Source organism: Nothoprocta perdicaria, unplaced genomic scaffold (genome assembly GCF_003342845.1).
Source record: "Nothoprocta perdicaria isolate Ctin4 unplaced genomic scaffold, notPer1 scaffold_58, whole genome shotgun sequence".
Taxonomy (NCBI): Eukaryota; Metazoa; Chordata; class Aves; order Tinamiformes; family Tinamidae; genus Nothoprocta; species Nothoprocta perdicaria.
In genome coordinates, this window is record NW_020455843.1 from 2,144,864 (window position 1) to 2,165,836 (window position 20,973).

The window sequence follows — 20,973 nt, forward strand, 5'->3', positions numbered from 1 at the left end:
GACAGAAACACAGTGTTCCAAGTTCATCCCAGAACAATGGGTTAGAGGAACAAACGCATCATGGCCAAAGGGCACCGATTACACGAGTCAATTGTTTCCCTCCACCTGGAAGGGAAAGAGAAGATCCATCCAGGCTGATTAGTATGTTAATGATCAAAGGAAGGTTTTTTTTTTTGTGTGTGTGTGTTTTTTTTTTTAAGAGGCTCTTATTGTGTAATGATTGCACTTACGTATTTCAGAGAAACAAAGAAAAATACACCTAGGTAGGCGGATTACCTAAGGAATAGCAGAGGCTGACATTCCCACCTGGGATGGTATATTAATTTCTATTACAGCTTCAGAGGAAGCCTGAAGCAACATATTCTGCCAAGCAAGGGTTGAAGACGATGTTATTTGGTCTTACTGTAACCAAATCCACAACAATTCCTACAGTTTAGATAATGTCCCATTGACAGAAATTCTGTCTTCATTAGAAATACCTTCTAATTGCAGCATTGCCAGGACTGACATTACTCCTTTATAGGAGACTGGTCTCATCATTTGGAGAAGACATGGAAAGGGCAAGGCTGGGGTAGTGCAGCAGGTAACAGCGTTTCATGAGGTGGCACTGTTTCCTCTGAGTCACTAATGAGCCACAGTCCCCTAGGCAACATGCTCAGGCAATTAAGTTGGAGGTGCCGTGTTTTTTCAGATGAGTCATAAAACAGAGGTCTTAACCTTGGAATTAAAGATGCAATGGCACGTTTGGAGAGACACACACACGAAAATGGGCGTTCACCCTACTATGCCGTGGCCGAGTTCCCGCTTTGGTAATTTAGGTTCTTCCTGCATAACACCGTCCCATAGCTCCAACCAGATTCAGTCTTCAAAGGGTTGTGCTTCAAGCATGGTCTTTTGAAGGGTACTCATATCCTCCACACAAGGGACTGAACACATTAATATTGAGAAGTGACTTTAATGTGCCCAGGAGGTACAAGGTGAGAGGAATTATTTATACAGCTTCCAACATGAGCACAGAAATATGGCACTAGCTCAAAGGCCAACATATTTGTCAAAGAATGGGTAAGAAGGGCAAAGTGGGGGCTATACCATCTTTGAGACTGCCTAAAGAAAAACAAAATACACACAATTGATCAGAACAAAGGAGGCAGATTTAGGGAGGATGAAGATATCTTTTCTCCTTCTATCAGCCCCCCTCACCCCTATGCTCCCACAACAGGTTTGGCACCAGCAAGCTAATCTGATTTAACAGGATACCAGCTCTTGCAAGGCCAACTAGACCATACCTGAGCCCATGCTGAGTAGCAGACAGCAAGTCAAGCATCAGTGACCATCATTCTTCCTCTCACAAAGCTTAGGGGAATTTAATACCCGAGGTCTCTGCTCCTTAGTCATGTTTCACTGGAGACTGGACCAAGGAGCTCAAGCTGTGCAGAGCTGACAGCAAGTCACAGTCGTCTTCCCCTTAGCAAGACAGCTACATCTACAAAAAAAGCAGCTACATTTCTTATTCCCCTCTCTGCTCTTGAGATTCAAAACCCCAAACTCTAAGACATAACAGCTATCAGTGCATTTGTTTAGCTTACAAACTTGTATCTCTGCCCAGTCTTCACCAGGGGTGTTAGAGATCAACAGCACAATGCTCCAGGGTTCACCCCGGAGCAAGAGTGCTTCCAAGAAGTGTAAATCAGACCCTGCACCAAGTCTGGCAGCCTGGAGAACAGACCTGCAATCTGCTGTAGGGGAAAACCTCAATTACTGATGGGTGGGAATCTTTCCTGGAGCAGCACACTCACTTCTTCAACCCACAGGAGTGTTGCAGGTTCCTATCCAGTGTTCTTCTGCCAGCTTTTCCTCTAAATTTAAAGGAATTAAAATCCAACAAAGCAATTTCAGCAAGATACAAGATCAAGCTTCTAGAAACCAGGTTGGAAAGCATTAGTGAGAAACTAAGACTTTTAACATAGCATATTGCCCCCCTTTCCCATATCTAGTATTTCTCAGATATGCACATCCTTGCTCTTCAGACTGTCATTGAACACCTATAAAGAAAACCAGACTCCAGTTGCTTTCACTCTCCAGCAGGACAAGGTCCATCTCCCATCATCTGCCAAAAACCCATGGAACTGCTCTTTCAAACAATTTAAGCTGTTTTCTTAATTTTGTAAGAGTTAATTTACTTGATTTCCACTGCTACTTCACCATATTCCCTACAAGGTATGCCTTTTTAAATGACACTAAATTGGTCAGCCATTAGAAGTGTCAGGCCACAATTGCTTTTTCAAAAAATAAAGAGCTTTTCACTAAACTTTTTCCTTTCCTTATGCTCATCAGAATCAGAGGTTGAGTCCATAAAAGTGTTACCAAATGAAAAAGTTCATATTTCTTCAGACTGATTCAATTGAGACACAAATTAAGATTAAAAAATAATCTACTATGAATGGCTTGACTTGAAGTTGTTCCAGTGACCCGAAGAACCACCAAGGGAAAGACATATGAAGCTTATAGTGCTTCACAAACAGGATAGTCAAGTTTTGGTAGTTTAAGGAGTTGAGCCTTAAGATTACAAGTTCATCATTCTATAGTAAAAAGCAGAGACTGGGCATGCTTCCTGATTTCTTACATTCTTACCATTTTTAAATTTGTATATCACAACAAAAACAGCCAAAACCCTACCATGTTGCCTTCTATTATTAAATTCCTTTGGGAGATGTGCTTCAGATCTCCTAATAACCCACTTTAACTCTCTTGTTTTAAGGTTAGTAATAAGCTCTCTTGAGCCCTGCAATATTAGCAGATTACAAATAAAAACACATTCTCGGGATACTTGGGTAACTTGATTAAAATGTTCTGCTGCTGGCATCTTCCAAGTAAACAGACCTCTGCAGCTCGAGCCTTCCTGCAAAGCAAAGCGTAGCTTTAACGAGCTTGCAGCACGGACACTTTCACAAGTGGTCCCACAGACTTCTATACCCTCCCCACCTCCTGCTAAGAAAGCCCCCCAAGTTCTAGGACTTTTTTTGTTTAGCAGAAGCCAAGTTGGAGGCAATATTATTATTAAACAGTTATCTGAAAGGAACTGCTGAATTTATAGGCTTTTAATGACAACACCTCTTCCACTGTAGAGGGTGCCTGCATTCAAATACATCCCGAGTAGATATAGGCAGCACTATTTTTGGTTACCCCTGAAGGATTGTTTCAGGATCAGAAGCATTAGGTACCTTATTGATCTCCTACCCATGGTGTGCTCCAGTATCTCCTTTCCTGCATTACTCACTCCTTGGTAAACCTTTCTTCAGCCTTGCATTACTGGACCTTTGGGGACAATTCTGAACCTCATCAGCACATACACCACCTTGCCTTGCAGTTGATAGAGCAAGATAGAGCAATCACTTCAGCTAGAGATGTTAATTCAGTTGAGTAGATTTTTATTATAACTTCAGCTTTCCCAGGTACCCCCCTCAAGAGTAATTACCAATTCTCAGGACAAGCCCAGAAAAAAGAAAAAAAGATATCTAAAGAGAGGTAGCCTTTTTCAAAGCACAAGGAAACCTTTAGCTTTCAAGCAAGGCTTTGGCCTTTTTAGGTTGCCTTTTGAAAAATATGCTGGTCAAGGCTTAAAGCATCCATCATGACCATTAAAGAACTAGGCACAGGTTTCCCTGCACAGTGAGAACATTGGAGTTGGCCAGGCTACCTCAGGAAGGCTTGGACCTAGATCTCAGTTTGAGTAAGCACATGTCCTCACCCAAAGCCAGGCCAAGACAGATGAAGGGAAAAAAAACTGTGTTCAGGACTCCACCAGAGCTGGCATTTTAACATTCAGCTGTGAATTACCTTATTTTGCCCTGCTCCCCATATCATGCACTAAGTGCAGGACAAGGAACTTGGCAGCTGCATGCATGACCAGAGCGCTGTGCTTAGGCATCGCTGCACTCGTGTCATCAGGGCAGGGAGGGAGCAGCAGGTTTTTTTGCTCACATACCTAATAACCAAGTTGAATTGCTTCCCTCCTCCACCCAAATTCAGCTGAAAACTAGAGAGACATAAGAAAAACCACATACAAAGAATCATACCGTGGGAAAGCCTGCAGAAGATTTCCTAAAAAAGTATAGGGAAACACTGACAAAGGGGTTTGCAAGTGAATATAGAAATCTCTATATGTGGAGAGCACTGAACAGGAACAAGAAAGCTTCATACTTCATTTGAGACACAGAAGTGGATAACATTAGAGGAATAGGAAATGAGCCCAACTGACAGCTAACAAGAGCCTGCTGACCACATTAACCTGCTGATCAGGTCTAAAGGTATTGATGTCACAGGATTTTTCTCAGGTAACATTGCTCATGTTTATGACACAATCATTTATAAGAGTGGGTGTTCTAGACAGAACCAAAAAGCAAGGTTTCCTGGCAGAGGCATTTGCTGCAAGTTATTTAAAATTGTTTAAGTCAGCAAGAAATAATGAACAGCATCATTTGAAAGCCTTCCTATTTTGCCTTAAGGTCTAGGCAGAAATGACAAGCGGCACAAGTAACTTAAGTAGCTGACCCATTCCCACGGCACTGCATACATCAACTGGAAAGCTCTGGTGAAAAACACATCTGTCAGAGGGGCACAAAAATAAAAGATACCTTCATGCTGCCATTCTGGGCAATAATGATTCAAGCTCAAAACAAAGGCCTGAAATTTTACCCACTTTTCCCACATCTAGAAGGTGTGACAGACAAGAAAAAAAACAAAGTACAACTCATGTTTTCAGAACTGATCACCTTAATTCAAGGAAGTGTAAGATGAATAAGGCATGGTTGTTAATACTGCTCTGGAAGGCTCCGGGACAGAAAAGCTCCAGGTAAATACCATGCACAGGGCCAGCTCAAATGTAGACCTCAACCCAGAAAGCACTTTATTCCGATAAAAGCAGAAAACCATGATAGAGAATGAGTTCAAAGCAGGGGAAAGAACTTGAATTACCTGTCAAAGGGTTATATTAGCACTACCACTCTTCCAGGGAGGTTTATCATTAGGGGAGAAGGACAAGATTAACAAAAAGCTTCATCTTCAGAGCAATATTAGCCCCTTATTCCTTCCCCTGCCCCAAAACACCATGCATGCCCCTTCACTGAGTAGACACACTACGTGTCAGGGCCTTACAAGCAGAGGCTGACAGGGGTAAAAATCTTTTCACGACATGCAGGAAGGACTTTTCTCCTTCCCTTGCCTGTTATTCAGCCCATGGCTATGACCAGAGGGAAGGGTGAGGCAGAGCCCTGCAGACAACCTGCTTGCTGTGCTCCAACAGTGCTCTGCCTTCTCCAGCCCCATTAAGTATGCACAGTGCCTCCCCATCATAGGTGGCTAATGAGATGCTCCTGATGCTTTCTACAGCTCTGAGTTGTTAAAGCCACCACTGTGAGAGCCTAAGGATATACCCAGTACTCAGAGGAAAGGCAGACTCCTCCTGCCTACGTTCCCATTGCATACCACTTTCACACCACATTTTTCTTCATGGGTTGTCATTCTAGTGAAGCCAACAGTTCTTTGCAAAATGCTGCCAGGTGCTGAAGGACAACCATAAAACACCAAGGCCATTTAGTCTCAGGTACCTATGCAAAGCTTAAAGCAGGTGTTGGTACACTATTGTAACCAGAGGCACGACTTCAGGATCTCAAAAATCAGTACTCTGCTTTAAGTGGGCTGTTGAACATCTCTATATCCAAGAGCGACAGAGTACCCGAAAAATCAACCCATGAGATTTGTGAGGTAGCTGAAAAGGCCATAACCAGGCAAGATTTAAGGATGCTACAAACTCCTTCACCTCAGTAAGCTTTTAGAAGATAAAACACTGGCCACAGCTGGCATCAAGAAGGGAAATGCTTTTAAGTAGCTCGATCCAATGGCAAATTACTACAGAGTGAAGAGCTTGAGATTTACAGGGACATCCAGCTTGGCTCTGCTGATGCACAGGAGCGCTAGGAAGAGTGGCTAATCTGCCAGCAGCCCTTGCAGGAGGAGCATGTGCCTGTTAGTCTAAGGTACTTGAACATCAAATCCTCTTCTCTCAGAAAAGACATGTGGATGTTTTTCCACATGTTCCTAAAGGCTCTTCACCCAATCTTTGCCTCCCAAAGGATCTCATATCCCCAGAGCTCCCATTTCTGGGACATAGCCTGCCTTAATTCTAAAAGGTTCTAACACATCTGGGATGTGTCCCACTTGTGTGTGGGTTTAAGAACAGTTCTAACCATCTGACACTTGCAGGGCTACCCCAAAGTGCACCAGAGGTTGAGGCCAACTTTGCTCCATGGATCTAGCTAAACTGTGTCCTTGACCAAAGCATAACTGCCCTGGGATGTTAGCCCAGATCTAAGTCCTGCTAAGAAATGGGGGAAAAAAACCACAACTTTAATCCCTACTGAGCTGTGAGGCTGTAAAATAACAGCTGAAAGATATGCAAGGTGCTAGATATTCTTCAGACCCAGAGATGGGGATAAGGAGATCTTAAATCATGCCATGGTCACAGTGATAAACAAAAAAATCCCATCCTGCCCTCAGAAAAACTCATTTTCACAGTAGCTGGCAGCGAGGAGAGCGAGAGCATCATCATATTGAGAGGAAAGAGCAGGAAGCTTCCTCCTGCCTGCTCACTCCAGGCAAACACACACCCACGCACAGCGCAGGCTCCAGACACGGCTGCTTCAAGCAGCTGCCTTAGCTCTGGCCACCTCTCCAGCTTCCTCCAGAGCACCCAACGCCCCAGTAAAACCCTTTGCAGGGAGGCCACCAGTTGCAGCAGCGACAACAGCCACCCCAGATCTCCAAAAGGGGCATGCAAGGGAGAGGTGGCATCAGTGGCATTTGGGTTTAACCAGCAGCACCAGGCTGCCTGGGTTGACTCATCACTAATTAGCCCACCGGAGCAATTAATATGCAAGGCTGCCTCCCAGAGGTGATCTGGAAAAGGAAGGGCCCAGGGAAGGAATGAAGGAATCGCTGTGCAAACGGTTCACACTGCCCTCCTCTGCTCCATCTCTTGGCCAGAGTCTCTATCCATGTCACACCAGGTCCCCAGGTATCAGAGGGACCAAGGTCCTCGGTGCTTGGTGCAGTGATGGTTGTCCAGAGCAAAACCCCATGGGATTTATGCAAGACAGCAGCCTTCATTAGTCAATCAGGAGAAACAAAACAGCCAGGGAACAGCAACACTTTGGGCCTGGGCTGCCAGACAACAAACTGGGGCAATTCCCATTTTTTAGATCAAAGAAGGAGGTTTAATTCTGCTGAAGCTGCTTTAAAAAGCGATTTGAGACTTACACATGTGGCACTTGCAAGTGCTACACAAAGAGGAGAGAAAGCAAATACTGTCGGAGATCCCACGAGCTGGCAGAGACCCAAGGACAGACCAGTCAAGGCCTTTCAGGAGACTTTCCCTGAAACATTTAAATAATTTAGAAAGCATTAACTCTTACTGACAGCTTTTCAGCCAGCTATTTTACTTGCAGGGCCCTATCAAAAAAACACGACTTAATTAGAAAAAGACACTTGACCAGCCCTAAGTCTTTGTGAGGATTTGAGAGGGCTTCCAAAAGGTGCTTTGGATGTTTCCTTTTTGCTATAAGGCTTTCCTCGCACAGGCTGGGCTTCCAGAGGCCACCACCTGCCACTTATCTGCATTATTGCTCTGCAAGACATACAAAAATGATTAAAAGTCCAGCAACATTTCACTTGCTCAGGGCTACTCAGATAAGGAAGCTGTTCCCTGGAACAACTCAGCTAAGTGTTATTAAAAAAAACCAGAAGTTGCAAGATGCAAAAGAGTACATACAGCCCCCTCGTTGGGGTTTGGGTCAAAAATGCTCCTTTTTGCCAGCAGCACCAAGCTGTTCCACACTTGGTCACTCCTCCAGGGTACCCAAATCATGGGTTTTGCAACGTCCAAGTCTTCATTCTCTTATTGCCACAAAGGATGAAAGTAGCTGTTAAGGCAGCAGCTGAGGCTGGCCACATTTTGCAGCCGATTCCCCCTTTGCACCACCCTCCAAAAAGCATCTTAGTGGACAACGGGCCAGCTTTAATTTGTACTAAATCAGAACTTAGCCCACAAAGTGTGTTCTATACCAGAAACATTGAAAGGTACAGAAGTGCAGCAGCCAGTCCTGGTCACCAAGAAGTTGCATGTTTTTGGTTGTCACCCCAGACAGCACACAGAGAAAACCATCTCTGCCTGCCATTAAAAGTGAACACAGCTCCAGGTACAAACAGCAGCCCAGCTGCCCTGGGCAGGCTGAACCCTCCCCACAGAGGCAGGGATTTTCGGATCAAGACAGTCTTGGAAATAACAAAAACCTTGACAACCCCACACAGCTCCTATATGGAGGAGCCACAAAACAGCAGCAACACGGGTGGGATGACCAGGGAGCAAGCAAACAGCACCTAAACCTGCTTTTGCTCTCCATCATCAGCCCGAAATAAAAGATGCTCCGGTCCAGCTGGTGAAATAGTTGTAGGCTGACAGTGCATGGTGGAGGGGTGCTCATGAGAACAGTGTTTACAGTTCATCTACGTGGCTCCCATAGCTACAGCAACGGGGATGATGCTCGCTGGTGTTTTGGACCCATTGCACGGATGCGTTTTCATTTCCCCCCCAAGCAGTGCACTTTGCCCACGTGAAGCATCGGGATGTAAAGCCTATCTGGCAGGGGGCTAGGATGCTTTAGCATTCCAAGAGAAATAAATAGGGAAGCTCTGCACTCATCTCCCCATGCATTTCCTGAAACCAAGAAAAAAAATAAATCAGATTCTGGAAGATAGTGCTGTGATTCATTTAACCTGAATCACAGAGATACCCTCCATCCTAACCCCGGCAGCACAGAGACAGCAGGCACAAGCAATAGACGGCATCACCAAGCAGCAAAGCTTACTGAAACCACACCAAGAACTGCCTTACTTTAGTGAATTAAAGCGCTGGCAGAGCTGCTTCCCTAGCTCTCCTGTGCAATCGCATCATCCAGCACCACTTGAGCACATTTCTCTCTCCTTCTTTAGACCACAACTTACCTGCACTACTTTAATGGAGATGCTGCTCAGATGCAGACAGCCTCAGAGGTCCCTTCCTTGGCGCTGTCCCCCCAAGGCACCCACTTGTTCCCGAGAGCCCCTCGCTCAGGTGGCCGCCGAGGCGCTGGCTCCAATATTAATCCATCCAGGGCATCTTTCTGCCTCACTTCCAATTGGCGCCTGGCGAATGGGTGGAGTGAGAGCGTGACCCATGAGAGCCCAGAGGTGCCCGGACCATTGGGCTACCCCAGAGCAGCCTTCGTACCCAGTCAAGCGCTGGGGCAGCACGGGTGCTGCCAGCCGGGGCTCCCCATCCCAGCCGGGATCGCAGCGGGATCCCTGGGATGGGATCCAGGCTCCCGCAGCCACCAAGAGCTTTGCCTCTCCGAGCTATTTGCCTCTGGTAAGGAGGAGGAGGAGGAGAAAAATAAGCACAGTTAAAGTGACCCTGTGCTGCTCTGCAAGCCCCTTCTGCTACTGCTGTGTAAGCTCGGGTGCCTCCTTAAGAAAGCCTCGCAGCAGCAAAAGTGAGAAGATACTGTACCTTATGGACAGAAGTACAGAGAAAAAAGAGCAAAGATGCAGGAAGAGAAGAAAAAAAGGCTGCTGAGAGGCAGAGGAGCAAGTGTTAAAGATGCAGCGGCTGTAGCGTGCGTGGCGGCTCAGAGCTGCGCTCGAGTGCCTTGCACACGCGGCCACGCAACGGTTAATGCAGAGACTCAGGAGCCTGCACGGGAGACAGGGCAGCTGCAGAGACAGCGAGCTGCAGGAAGCCCAGCTCTGAGACCTCACCTCATCCAAGCAGACTTGTTTCCAAGCCCATGCCACCAGCGAGCCACTCGCCAGCTCCTAAAATCCTTCAGGGAGGGAGATGCCACATCTTCTCCCCCCATTTCTTCCCCCCCCCCCCCCACCTCCAATTCACTGCTTCACTTTCCTTATAACTCAAGATGTTCATAACAATAACCCAAGTCTCCCCAGCTGGGTGTTTAAAGCCTGGAGGAATGGTCCGTGCTGGCAAAGGAAACAAAACACAAAAACAAAACACCACGCACCAAAAACACTCCCTAAGTCCCCAAAGGAGCATTCAATCAGGCTCCAAAAAAAAAGGGTAGAGACCTAAATAAGCAAATATTTAGTTGTCCAAATGCTGGAACGACTGGGTCACTTCCATCTCCAGGAGCCTTACAGTAACTGGGACAACTATGGTGCCTGCAGAAGAAATTCCCAGGGAGCAAGTGGACCAGGAGGCAGCACAAGCCCTCCCTTGCAAAGCCACCGCTGTAGAAAAGCCACAGCTTTTAGCAGGCGGATTCGGTCAAAGCCACATATGCTCCGAGCCCCTGCCATGGGCTCGTTTCCACTGCACAAAACCACCAGCACTGCATGGTTTTAAACACCTCCTACGCATCTTCTCCACTGACACTGTTCATCCAGTCCTGTTGGTGTGCCACCTGACCAGCTCCTCCAGGTTGGATCTCTCATGGTCAGGATGCTCTTAGTGTGTCAAGGAAGTTTTCTAGAGTTATGGAATACCCAGGGTTAGAAGGGACCTTGGCTGCTCTCAGAATGGTCTGGCTTCAGCATCCAGACTGGCAGGACCTTGTTTTAGGGAAGCCAACAGCTCCTCAAAGAAGCTTCACAGAAAGTAAGAGATTCCTCAGCATGAGCACTTAAAGCTGACTCCAAACAGCAGAATTGGCCAAGTTTATCATCTTCACAACATAATGCATAAAATTCACTTCTGAGCCACACAAACATCTAGGTTAATTCCTGAAGCTAGACTGAAAAATCAGTAATAGAGAGTCTTCCACCATCCACCCTTGATGCCGTTGGACATTTAAGTGAAATCAAGCTCAAAGCACCACAGTATTAGAGGTGAGCTGAGCCCACCTAGACTTGAGCAGGTGGTTCAGGTCTCCAACACCACTGGATCCATTTTGGAAAGAAGTCTTGTGGAGCAGGAGTCCAGCCAAGACATTTATCTGTCATTGCCATTGGTTTGCTTTCTCCAAGCAGCCCATAGGACCTCCTGGGAATGGGATGCAATTGCCCAAGTGCTACAAGGAGAGGTCCCAAATGGAGAACATCAACCCAACCGCCCAACGCTACAGCCCAACTCAAGGCAACGGCCAAGCATCACACCTGAACTGCCCAGATGCCACCCCACCTTGCCCACCATCCCTTCCCACGCACCATCCGCAGACCCGCTCCACCTGGTCACCAAGCGCCGGGGCCACGGGGCCAGGCTCTGCGCGCCGTCCGTGCTGGCCCCGAACTGGCCGTAGGGCGAGCGGAGAAACGTGAGCTGCGGGTAGCAGAACGGCGCCGGCTCCATGAGGATGGAGGAGAGAGGAGAGCCCGGCACGAAGCAAAACGCGTCCCCCTTCGCCTCCTGGAGCGCCGGCTCCAGGGACATGCAGGCTCGGAGCCGTCTTAGAACAAGCTCCTTCCCGGGGGAACACACTCCTTCTCGGGGATTCGAGGATTCCCCTATGGAAACGCCGTGCGGGCTGTGGCAGCCCAGTTGAGCGCACTGGGAAGGCTGCGTCTCCAGCCCCTATTTAAATGCGCCTCGCTCCGAGAGAGGAGATGCAGCACAGGAAGAGACAAATTCCAGCCCTGCGTCGGGCTGATAAGCCAGGTTTATAATATTCAAGAAGTATTGGCATTACTACAACTCCTCCTCCTCCCCCCTCGAATATCTCCAGCGGTAGCTTGTTGTGCACAATAAGCAAAAAAACCCCAATCCCTTTAAAAAAAACCCTGTTCCGGTGGGAACAGCCAACGCGTTGAATAAAACAAACACACGCGTGTTAAACCCTGGGGACGCAATTAGGCTCCGAGCAGAGGGAAGAGGCATTGAACGGCTGGAGCGGGAGATGTTCGACGGGAAGAGGAGGGTGAGGAAGAAACCTGGTGCCTGGTTCAGTGTCTCCAGAGGTGCCTTTAGCAGGGGGACGAGCTGGGGGGCAGCTCCCACCTCCACAGGGCAGCAGTCCTGCTCTAATGCTGCCCCTTTGGATGAAAGGGGAGGAAGGCAGAGTCTTCCTCAGGCCCTGCTCTTCACGGGGCTTTCTGCCCCTCATGCTGCCCCCAAAGTCAGTCACAGGCCCCAGTTCTCCCTCGGGCTCAGGCACAGTGGGACCTTTGGGGTTCACTTGGCTGGTGCTCCCATGGGAGGGTCTGTCCAGCCATCTTCAGGTCTCTTCAGAAGCTGAGCCAGGAGAAACCACCCATCAGCAACACAAACTGCAGGAGGGGCTTCCTGAGCAGCCCCCTGTGGAGGGGCTGCCCCTGTAGGTGCAGCACCAACAGCAAACCCAATTGTGCAACCTGCTCTTCACCCTGCAGCTCAAACCCCACCACATCACATACCAAAGGCCACCCTGAGGAACTTTTCTCCCTGCTGCTCCATAGGGCCACACTTGGTCTTCTTTCATGGGCTCACCCAAGCTGCCCCATGAGATCCTGCAACATTTCCTTTGGCCCCGAGAGCAGCCACAAGGTCTGCAGCAGAGCACCCAGCTCCTCAAAACCAGAGCTCCAGGCACAGCCCATATGAAGATACTCTTCCCCAACACAAAATTGGTGACCAATGGTAGGTTTGGGAGCAGGTTCTACAAGTAACAGTTTGCTACCTGTTTTGATGGCCTACTAAAAGCACAGCTCCAAGCAGGACACAAGAGCTTGCAGAGACCCTTCCACACTGGTCCAGCAGCAGGACTGGCCTGGCTGTGTCAGACTGAAGCCCTTAGCGCTGCTTCTCCTTGTCTTAATGCCAGGGAGATCCAGGGTTGAATCTACACAGATCAAATCAAATGACAGTTCAGTCCCTTGACATTAGAGTAAGTGCCAGCAGATGTAGGAGCCTGCAGGACTCTGCTTCAGGGCCAGCATGTCAAAGTCACAGGAGCTTCAATGGGAGCTTACACTGGATCACATTTAGTTTATGTGACACGTGTAAAGAAGTCTCCAGATGCACCAGATCCCACTGCAGAGTCCTGAAGGGGCTGTTCTGCAGCCTTCAGGGTGCCAAAAACACTGCTTGTGCCCCAGCTCCCATCAATTGAGGGAACAAGGAGCCCCTGCACTCCCCATCTGTAGCCTTAAATGTGGTGCATCCTTTTTGGAGACCCTCTACTCCATCTCCTAGCCACAGCACCCTACCTGCACCTCTTCCAGCAGCAGACACAGAGATAGTTTTGACTTAACACAAGGCTGGTATCCACTGCTGCCCTTGGCAGGAATTTCCCTATTTAGAGAGCGGATGACAGCTTCACAATGACAAGTCATTAAAGTGTCCCAGAGAGCTGCAGGCTCCCAGAGAAACCCCACACAAGGGAATGGGACCTTTTAAGAAGTGGTTTTGCACTAGGAAGGGTCTTGGTAGCTTAACTATCATCCTAACTGGGGCACAGCAAAGTTTGGAAGCCCTGTTGATGACCATCCAAGACCACCAAAAAACGTAATTTGCTAACAAGGGGTTCCCCTCTAGATATTTTGATTTAGGGCATGTCTTTACACGAAGCGTGCATGTGGAATATCTCTGTAGCTCTGCAAGTGCAAGATTTGTCATATAGGGTGCAATAGGCGAACACAGTAGTATCAGGCTAAAAATTAAGTCAAACTTTGCTGAAGGGAGCTTGGCAAGCTCCCTGCAAGGAATATTAAGCTTTTTTTTTTTTCCCTCCCCTGACACTAAGACAACATAGAGAGCTTCTGTTTCTGCATCCCTTGGCTTTTGAAGCCAAGGCATCTTTGTTTTCACATTCACTCAACAGCAAACTGAAGCTCTAACAACTATTTACAGCCTCAAATTGATTTATACAGCTTTGCTCCAGCTCAAGGCACCGGGAGTTTACAGACTGGTATCTTGCACCACCAAGGCAGTCAAGTGAACGCTGTGCTCAAAAGCCAAACCCATAGTTCTGGCCATGCTCGTTTAAACAAGCTCAAGTGCTCGGATTGCCAGGGAATGACACACACAAGGCAGAGGAGCTTCCTCTGCAGTGCATAACTGCAACCAAGCAGCAACTGCCTAAAAGCCACAGACATTTCCAAACAAGAGGGCCCTGGCTGGGCTGCCTTGGCCCACGTGCCTCTGCTGCAGGAGGGAGGCAAGGACACAGCTCAGGGTTGTGTCACTTGGTGGCAGTGACCAAAGAGGTTCCCATCGCTGCTACAAAGCCTTACATCACTGCTTCCTCCTGGCATGCAAAAAACACCCTAAACAAACAAGAAACTCAACCACCAGCTATGATGTCAACCCTGAGAGCAACCCAGATGAGACGGTTCAAACGTTACAGGTTTTGCTCTGTCAAGTAGTTTCTCTTTCTTGAACTCCAGGCAATCTGGAGCAATAGCTCTGCTCAGCAGCGATCAGGTTGTCACCTAAAAACACACCCTAGGTTATTAAAAAATCCTGCAAAATCTGTATTTCTACCACTACCGAGATGTTAATATTCTCCCACACACCTCTGATGACAACTGATGTGCCAGATGACAAGACAACCAGTCTACACCCCCAAGCCTTAAAGAGTGAACACAGAATCCTTAGGGTTGGAAGGGACCTTTAGAGACCATCTAGTCCAACCCCCTGCACACGCAGGGTCAGCCCTGGACAGGATAGGCAGGAGCAGGGAAGAAAGAATAATAATACACCTCTGAATTAAAAAATGAGAGCTATTTAATTGCAAGGGGACAAGGTGGCAGGGGAACCCGTCCTGCGGAGAAGCTGCAGGACCAGCCCGGAGCTTGCAGGCAGCAAAGCTGTTGTGCCACCTACAGTTGCTTCCACTCCAGAACAAACTTTCCTGCCGCAAGCCACCCGTGACACTTAATTCAGCACAAAAACAGCACTAAACACAGCCATGCTGATTAAGGAAGTGCTTCCTTTTTGCAAGGCGGAGGGGAAGAGACACTTCAGAAGAAAACTGAGTTTTGCGCAAATCTAGAGCCCGTGTTTTAAGCACATTTAAAGAATCAGCCTTTCAATAAAACACTGATAGTTTTCCTAGGACACCCCAACAAGCCCTTTGCACTGGGTCAGTTTGAGCTGCTAAGAGTCACCCCTTTTTTTTATTGCTGCTTTTGCACCACTGCCCCTGTGCAGCCAGGCAGCACCACATCCGCCAGCAAAGCTGCAGAGCACAGTTAAATGCCTCGCTCTGCGCTCCTCCCCTGTAGGTATAAACAAGTACTGGAGCACAGAGAAGAGAAAATAACCCACAGTTTAAATTGCCCTTTCAGCCTTCGCTGGTTCCTCAACACTATCAGCACCCACTTGGTTTAAACAACGCGCCGCTGCCCAGCGCGCCGGGATTTGCAGCGTGCTGACACCTCCGAGCAGACACCAGCCGGCTCCTGGACAAGAGCCCTGCCAAGGGTGCAGCTCTGAGCGTCCCAGCTCACCCCCCGCTGCAGGAGGAAAAACCAGGAGCCCCGAGTCCATCCCCATCCCCTCCAGACCGATTCTCACCCAGTTCCTGCCTCCTTCCCCTTGCATCCCCTGCCCAGGGCAGGCAGGACCCTCACACCCCACACCCCCCCCTTGCAAGCACCCAAGGAAGGGGCAGTCCCTGCAAGCCGCCCGACGCAGCTCATCGCACTAGTGGCTGCCCGCTCGGCCTCTCACCGCATGGCTGGAGGTGGAACACGCGTCGCGCTGCCATGGCTGCTTCTCCTCTTCCTCTCATCCCGTCCTCACCATCTTGACACTTCCCAACTTTTTTTTTTTTTTTTTTTGCGGTTTGGGGTTTCAAGTTTTTATTATTTATTTCCTTCCCCCCTGCAACTCCTCTCTATCCTTCCAAAAAAAAGGGGGGGTAGCGTGACCAAAAATGAAACTCCCTGTGCGCTAGAGCGGGCAGAAAGGGGAAGGGACTGTGCAGTGTCACACCCCTGCCTAGGTCCTAGCGCCCTCCCCGAGCCTCTGCCCGCACGCTCGGGCTGCCCAAGGCCGGGAATACAGCAGGACAATGCAGGGATGCATGGGAGGGGACAGTCCCAGCACATCTCCATGCAGCTGCTTCGTCCCCACGCTGCAAATCCCCAGGGTTTGCTGCTTGGCACAAAGCCAAGACGCTGGCGACCCGATTGCTGCAGCCTGAGGTGCTTGGGGTCGCACAGACTTCTGCGCCCCCAGCTACGTTGAGCTTTAGAGTTCACTAAAATAGTCATTTCTTACTTTTCTTGCCAAGGAACGTATGCAACAGACTGTATGCAAGGCTACTAAAATCATTATTAGCTTGCAAGCAATTAGAAATATCAGCACTAGGCAAAATATCAACTTAGCAAATTCTGATTCCTCAGTATCCCCATTGGGAGGGGCAATTTATACCAAAAGGTCTCCTTATTTGGAGCAGGTTTCTTCACCTGTGTCCAAAAGCCCATTTGAAACCTGGTTGCTTTAACTTGATGAAGGTACATTTGAATTAAATTGAGCCAACTTAATTTTCTTTTTGCTTGTTCGTATGTGGCTTTTTGTTGTTCTTTTGAAGTCTCAAAAGCTGACACAGTATTTGCAAAAAAATTAATAAAGAGAAAGCACACAAGTTAACAAGTTACCAGTGACTTTGCTCTTGGTGAGCTTGTTTGCAACCTGAGCAGCCCTTGGTGCTTTGTGAGCCTGCATAAAGCACCCAAAAAGCAGGAAGGTGCCAACACCAGGAATGCAAAACACAGCCTGGAGGAGAGGAGCAGGAGACTGCAAGGAACCTGGTGCATGCCAGCAAAGCATGAATATCTGAACACAGAAATACTGAACACAATTTTGTTTCTTCTTGAACACAGGAGTGCTAAGTGTCTTTTGCTAGTGTCTAAGTGTCATTTGCATCATCTGCAATATATATTGAGTGTGCACACAAGTATTTATCTAATATAAAACAGTGCATCATAAAAACTGCCCCCCCCCAAGCATTTCAACCACTTCTCTATTTTTCCTTCCTCCAGAAGGAAGGATCTTTGAGCTGAACTTGCTGCAGCAATCTTAGAGGTTTGCGGTTGCAAATTGGGGGAAATAGGCACAAGTAGTAAATCCAGAAATGTCTTAGCAAGCAATTGCTACGGAAATTGGTCTCACGGCTTCATACCCAGGCTGAGCCTTTCCTACCCTTTAAACTTAACCACATCAGGGCAGGGGGGGAAGGAAAAGAAAAAACAACAACAAAAAAAACCCAAAAAGCAAGTAGTTGGCATCAATAGAGCTAGAGGTGAGGACCAGGTTCCATTCCACCTTAGGCCTGAAAGCTCAAACTAGTCCTAGATCCAGGTACACATACTGGAAAAAGAGCCTTTATGCTTAGCGTACCTAGTTTGGAGAAATAAGTTATTTTTCCCCATTTTGAATGCTAAGCATAGCCTCCTTCAGCTCACAACATTGATCCATGCAAAAACCATCACAGGAGGAGTGGGGATACCTGGTCCACAGGATACTGGAAGTCACAACCTCTTTTCCCCCCCGCCTCAAGCCCCTTATTTAATCTCTTCTCTCAAGCCCCACCAGCTTTCACCATGGACAATTCTAGCAGGTATTTCTTGCTAGACATCAGTCCCACCATCAGGATCACTTTCTGAAAGATGAACACAGGTACCAGCTTATCTATCTGATGCGAGGCACCAGAGTGGATATCGAATACCTTCTGTCTGGCGCTATCTGGTCTCTCCCAATGGCTCCAGGCCTGATCTTTGCAAGCATTTGAACCTCTTCATTGGTGCATTAAGCATGGTCACCCAGAGATTCAAAAAAGCAAGAGCTACACCCTACAATCCAAGTCCTTTAGCTTCTGAAGATCCTCACGTTCACCTCTGGAAGGTTAATAACTTGATGAACAAGGACCATTTCCTTGAGGACAGTTGTTATCCCCTTTTAACAATCCTCTTCAAGGACTATCTGATTGACATTATGTAGGTCCCTCTTTGTACTTAGTTTCATCTCCAAACCAATCTAACTTGCAGTGGGCTTTTTTGCTCTCCTTCACAATCAAATACAGGCCACGATCCCCTGGATGGCAAGAGCAGTCACATCTGAGTACAAAACATCTGGGTTTCCTCCAAGCCATGGACAGGTATCAGCTATACTCATTTTTTTAAAGACAGAGCTGTCAAGGTTTTTGTTGGACTAGCAGTGGAGACTACAAGAGTCTGGAGCCCAGAAAGAAACACTAGGTGGACCCAAGCATTGCAAAGAAACTTGTGCAATACTAATGCATGAAGCAGTGCTGGGATTCCGATGCCTCCGACACAGCCAAGACATTAAGAAGTTGTTTGTGGGATCAAAGAGACTTAAGCGGCACCTTACTTGCACTCAGTTTTATTCTGTTTTAGTCATACCTTGAACTCCTTCCATCTCCTCCTTGGCCCCAGTGCCTTGACCATAACTCAAGTTAAGCATAAGGCTGCTTCATAAGTCAAGCTCTGTCAAACACAGGCTGGTTTGTGCAGTGGGCTGCAGAGGACCAGCCCCGTTGCCAGCATCATGCAATAAATGCTGCAGCACGGCAGAGGGAGCACAGAAACCTGCTGGGAACACCCCCTCCAAGGAGCCCTGCAGCCAGATCACAGCTCTTAAGCTCTTGGCATTAGGCAGAGTTCAGTGTTTACCCAACCACCAGCTCGCTTTGACGCTCTTCCAGCTCCCTGCAGAGCTGGATCCCCCCAGTCTCTCCCAATCCAAACACCAAGGAACCCATTTCAGGATGCACATTTGAAGCTGTGCTGGCAACCTGGCCTGCAGAGGGGTTTTCCCAGGTTGGTTTTGGACAAACTCTTTTAAATCAGAGAAAAAAAAGTATCAAAGGCCAAAGTGACCACAGTCTGAGCAGTTGCAGCTTGCAGGCTGAGCACTGAGGATGGACTCAGCTACCGGCTTTATTATTTGTTGGTTATTCTAAAGCCTAGAGACACCATGGCAGGACTGGATCAGGTCCTCTAGATGCAAGACAACACATCAAGTTGCCCTTTAGAAGACAAATCTCCCTTACTCTTAGGTTTCTCCCTCACCTTGCAGAGAAGCTCATCCAACTGGCAAAGAAAGACCACTAAAAAGAAACAAAACCACAGAGGGGAACACACACACACACATATATATGTGCACACACACAGCAAACAAGACTTGATGACACCTATCTCCCTGTAGCTGCTCTTTCTTTTGAGAAGAACTGAGGGACATTTGGGTTGACTGAAGTTTAAAGATTTATCTAGACGTCTCTCTCCAGACTGCAGCCTGACAGCTCATGCCACACTTCTAGAATACACGCTTGCTTTTGCTTGGGAAGAGGGAGATGTCTTTACTCCTGCAGAGATGCAGCCTGTCCCTCAGCACTGGGATTGCCCCCACTTAAAGCCAGGATTTTGCTCAGTTAAACTCTGTGCATGGTTGTTTCATTACCTGCTATACTGCTATATATATAATATATATATTTAGCAGTGTGTAAACAATCTGCTACATTCACTGCTGTCATAATGGGATATTCAAATGTACCCACCTACTACTGAAGTTAAGCCTTGGCACTTGAGCATTCGAGTGCCAGTTTACCTTTCTGTGGAAGTTAAAGGGCATCTCCATGGAGCTCTGGAAGCACAACTGCATTTCATGGATCATAAACAGGACGACATCCCCATGCAAGCCCCACAGCAGCAGACTGAAGTGCAGATTACCCACACAGCCTTTGGCTTCATCCCCCTCCTGCTGGCACGTGTCCAAGAACCCTACCCCATAAGGATGGGACCTGTTGGTATCTACTAATGTAGCAGGATCCCCAGGATCCATCTCTACCACCAGAGTAGCACTTCAGACATAGCATACAGCAGGAATCAAAGTTAACCTTCACTTCACAAATGAGAAGGATCACAGGAAAAGGAGAAAAAACACACCCTTAAATCATGTTACAGCTATGCAAAGAGTCCTGCTAATGTAAGTAGGTCTTAGGTTGAGATAAAACACACAATAGAGATTTGCACAGAGCCACAACTGAATAGCTGACCTCAGCCTTCGTTTAGCCTCAGAGCATTAGGAGATCTGCAATTCCAGTGTGGAACACACTTGCCAGCCTTTTTTTGTGTGCAAGAGCACAATTTAAAGAAACATCCTCAGTCTAGCCAGTGGAAACCCAGCCTCTCTTCTGCAGAGAGCAGAAAACTCAGACAAGGGGAATGTTTTCACTACTGCTGGAGGCAACGCACTGCAGATAACTAAATAAGTGCCATGCTAAACCCCTTATTTTCAGAACACTAATGGATTTAGAAATAAATGATTGTCCTTACCCAAGACTCAACTGAACATGTTATAAAGCTCAAGCAGCAGACTAGACAAGCAGATCCAAGTGATGTCACATAATAGAGCAATGAAGAATTACACAACTGGAAGCAATAGATAAAGAACAGGAATGCTCAGCAACATCTAAAGTTGCAAGAACATTTAAGGTTATTTTTTCCCACTTTCACCCTTGCAAATCCCCTTGCCCCACATCCACTTAGATCTTTGGAAGTAAAGATTTACCTGTAGCCTTCATGAACATCAAGATGACGAGGGCACCAGTGCAGTCTCGTACCAAGAAACAAAACCAAGAGTTAGACATAGGAAGTAATAGATATCAAAACCAACCTAATGAAAACAAACATTTTCCAGGCAAAAAGTCATTTTCACAAGTCTCAGCAGCAGGTTCATGAGGACCTGCAGAAAGAAGCTGTTAGTCAAGAACTGCAAGAGTTCTCAGAGAGGCTAAAAACCTTCTGACACAAAAAGGGATCATATGCTGGGATGCGGTTGTGAAGATTCTTCACACTTTGGGATGACAACTTTCATCTCCCTGAGCAGATACAATTGCTGGCAGCAAACGCTCAAGAACAGAAGAAACCTCAAATTCCACAACAAGCTTCAAAGCCCAATAGTGTTTTACTTGCTGCTAAAACAGA

The 20,973-nt window shown here is 47.5% G+C and overlaps 1 protein-coding gene across 4 annotated transcripts in view; it reads right to left on the reverse strand.

Annotated features, from left to right (window-relative positions):
• Positions 1-20,973, reverse strand: part of SLC4A11 (solute carrier family 4 member 11) — a 128,951-nt gene that overhangs the window by 74,607 nt on the left and 33,371 nt on the right. The window contains exon 1 of one of the 4 annotated variants that reach the window (XM_026048877.1): positions 9,058-9,117. The exons of the other annotated variants lie outside the window; for them this stretch is intronic. The gene's annotated coding sequence lies outside the window, so the exon portion shown is untranslated. Of the gene's footprint in view, positions 1-9,057; positions 9,118-20,973 lie in introns of those variants that run through there. 4 annotated transcript variants of the gene reach the window in all.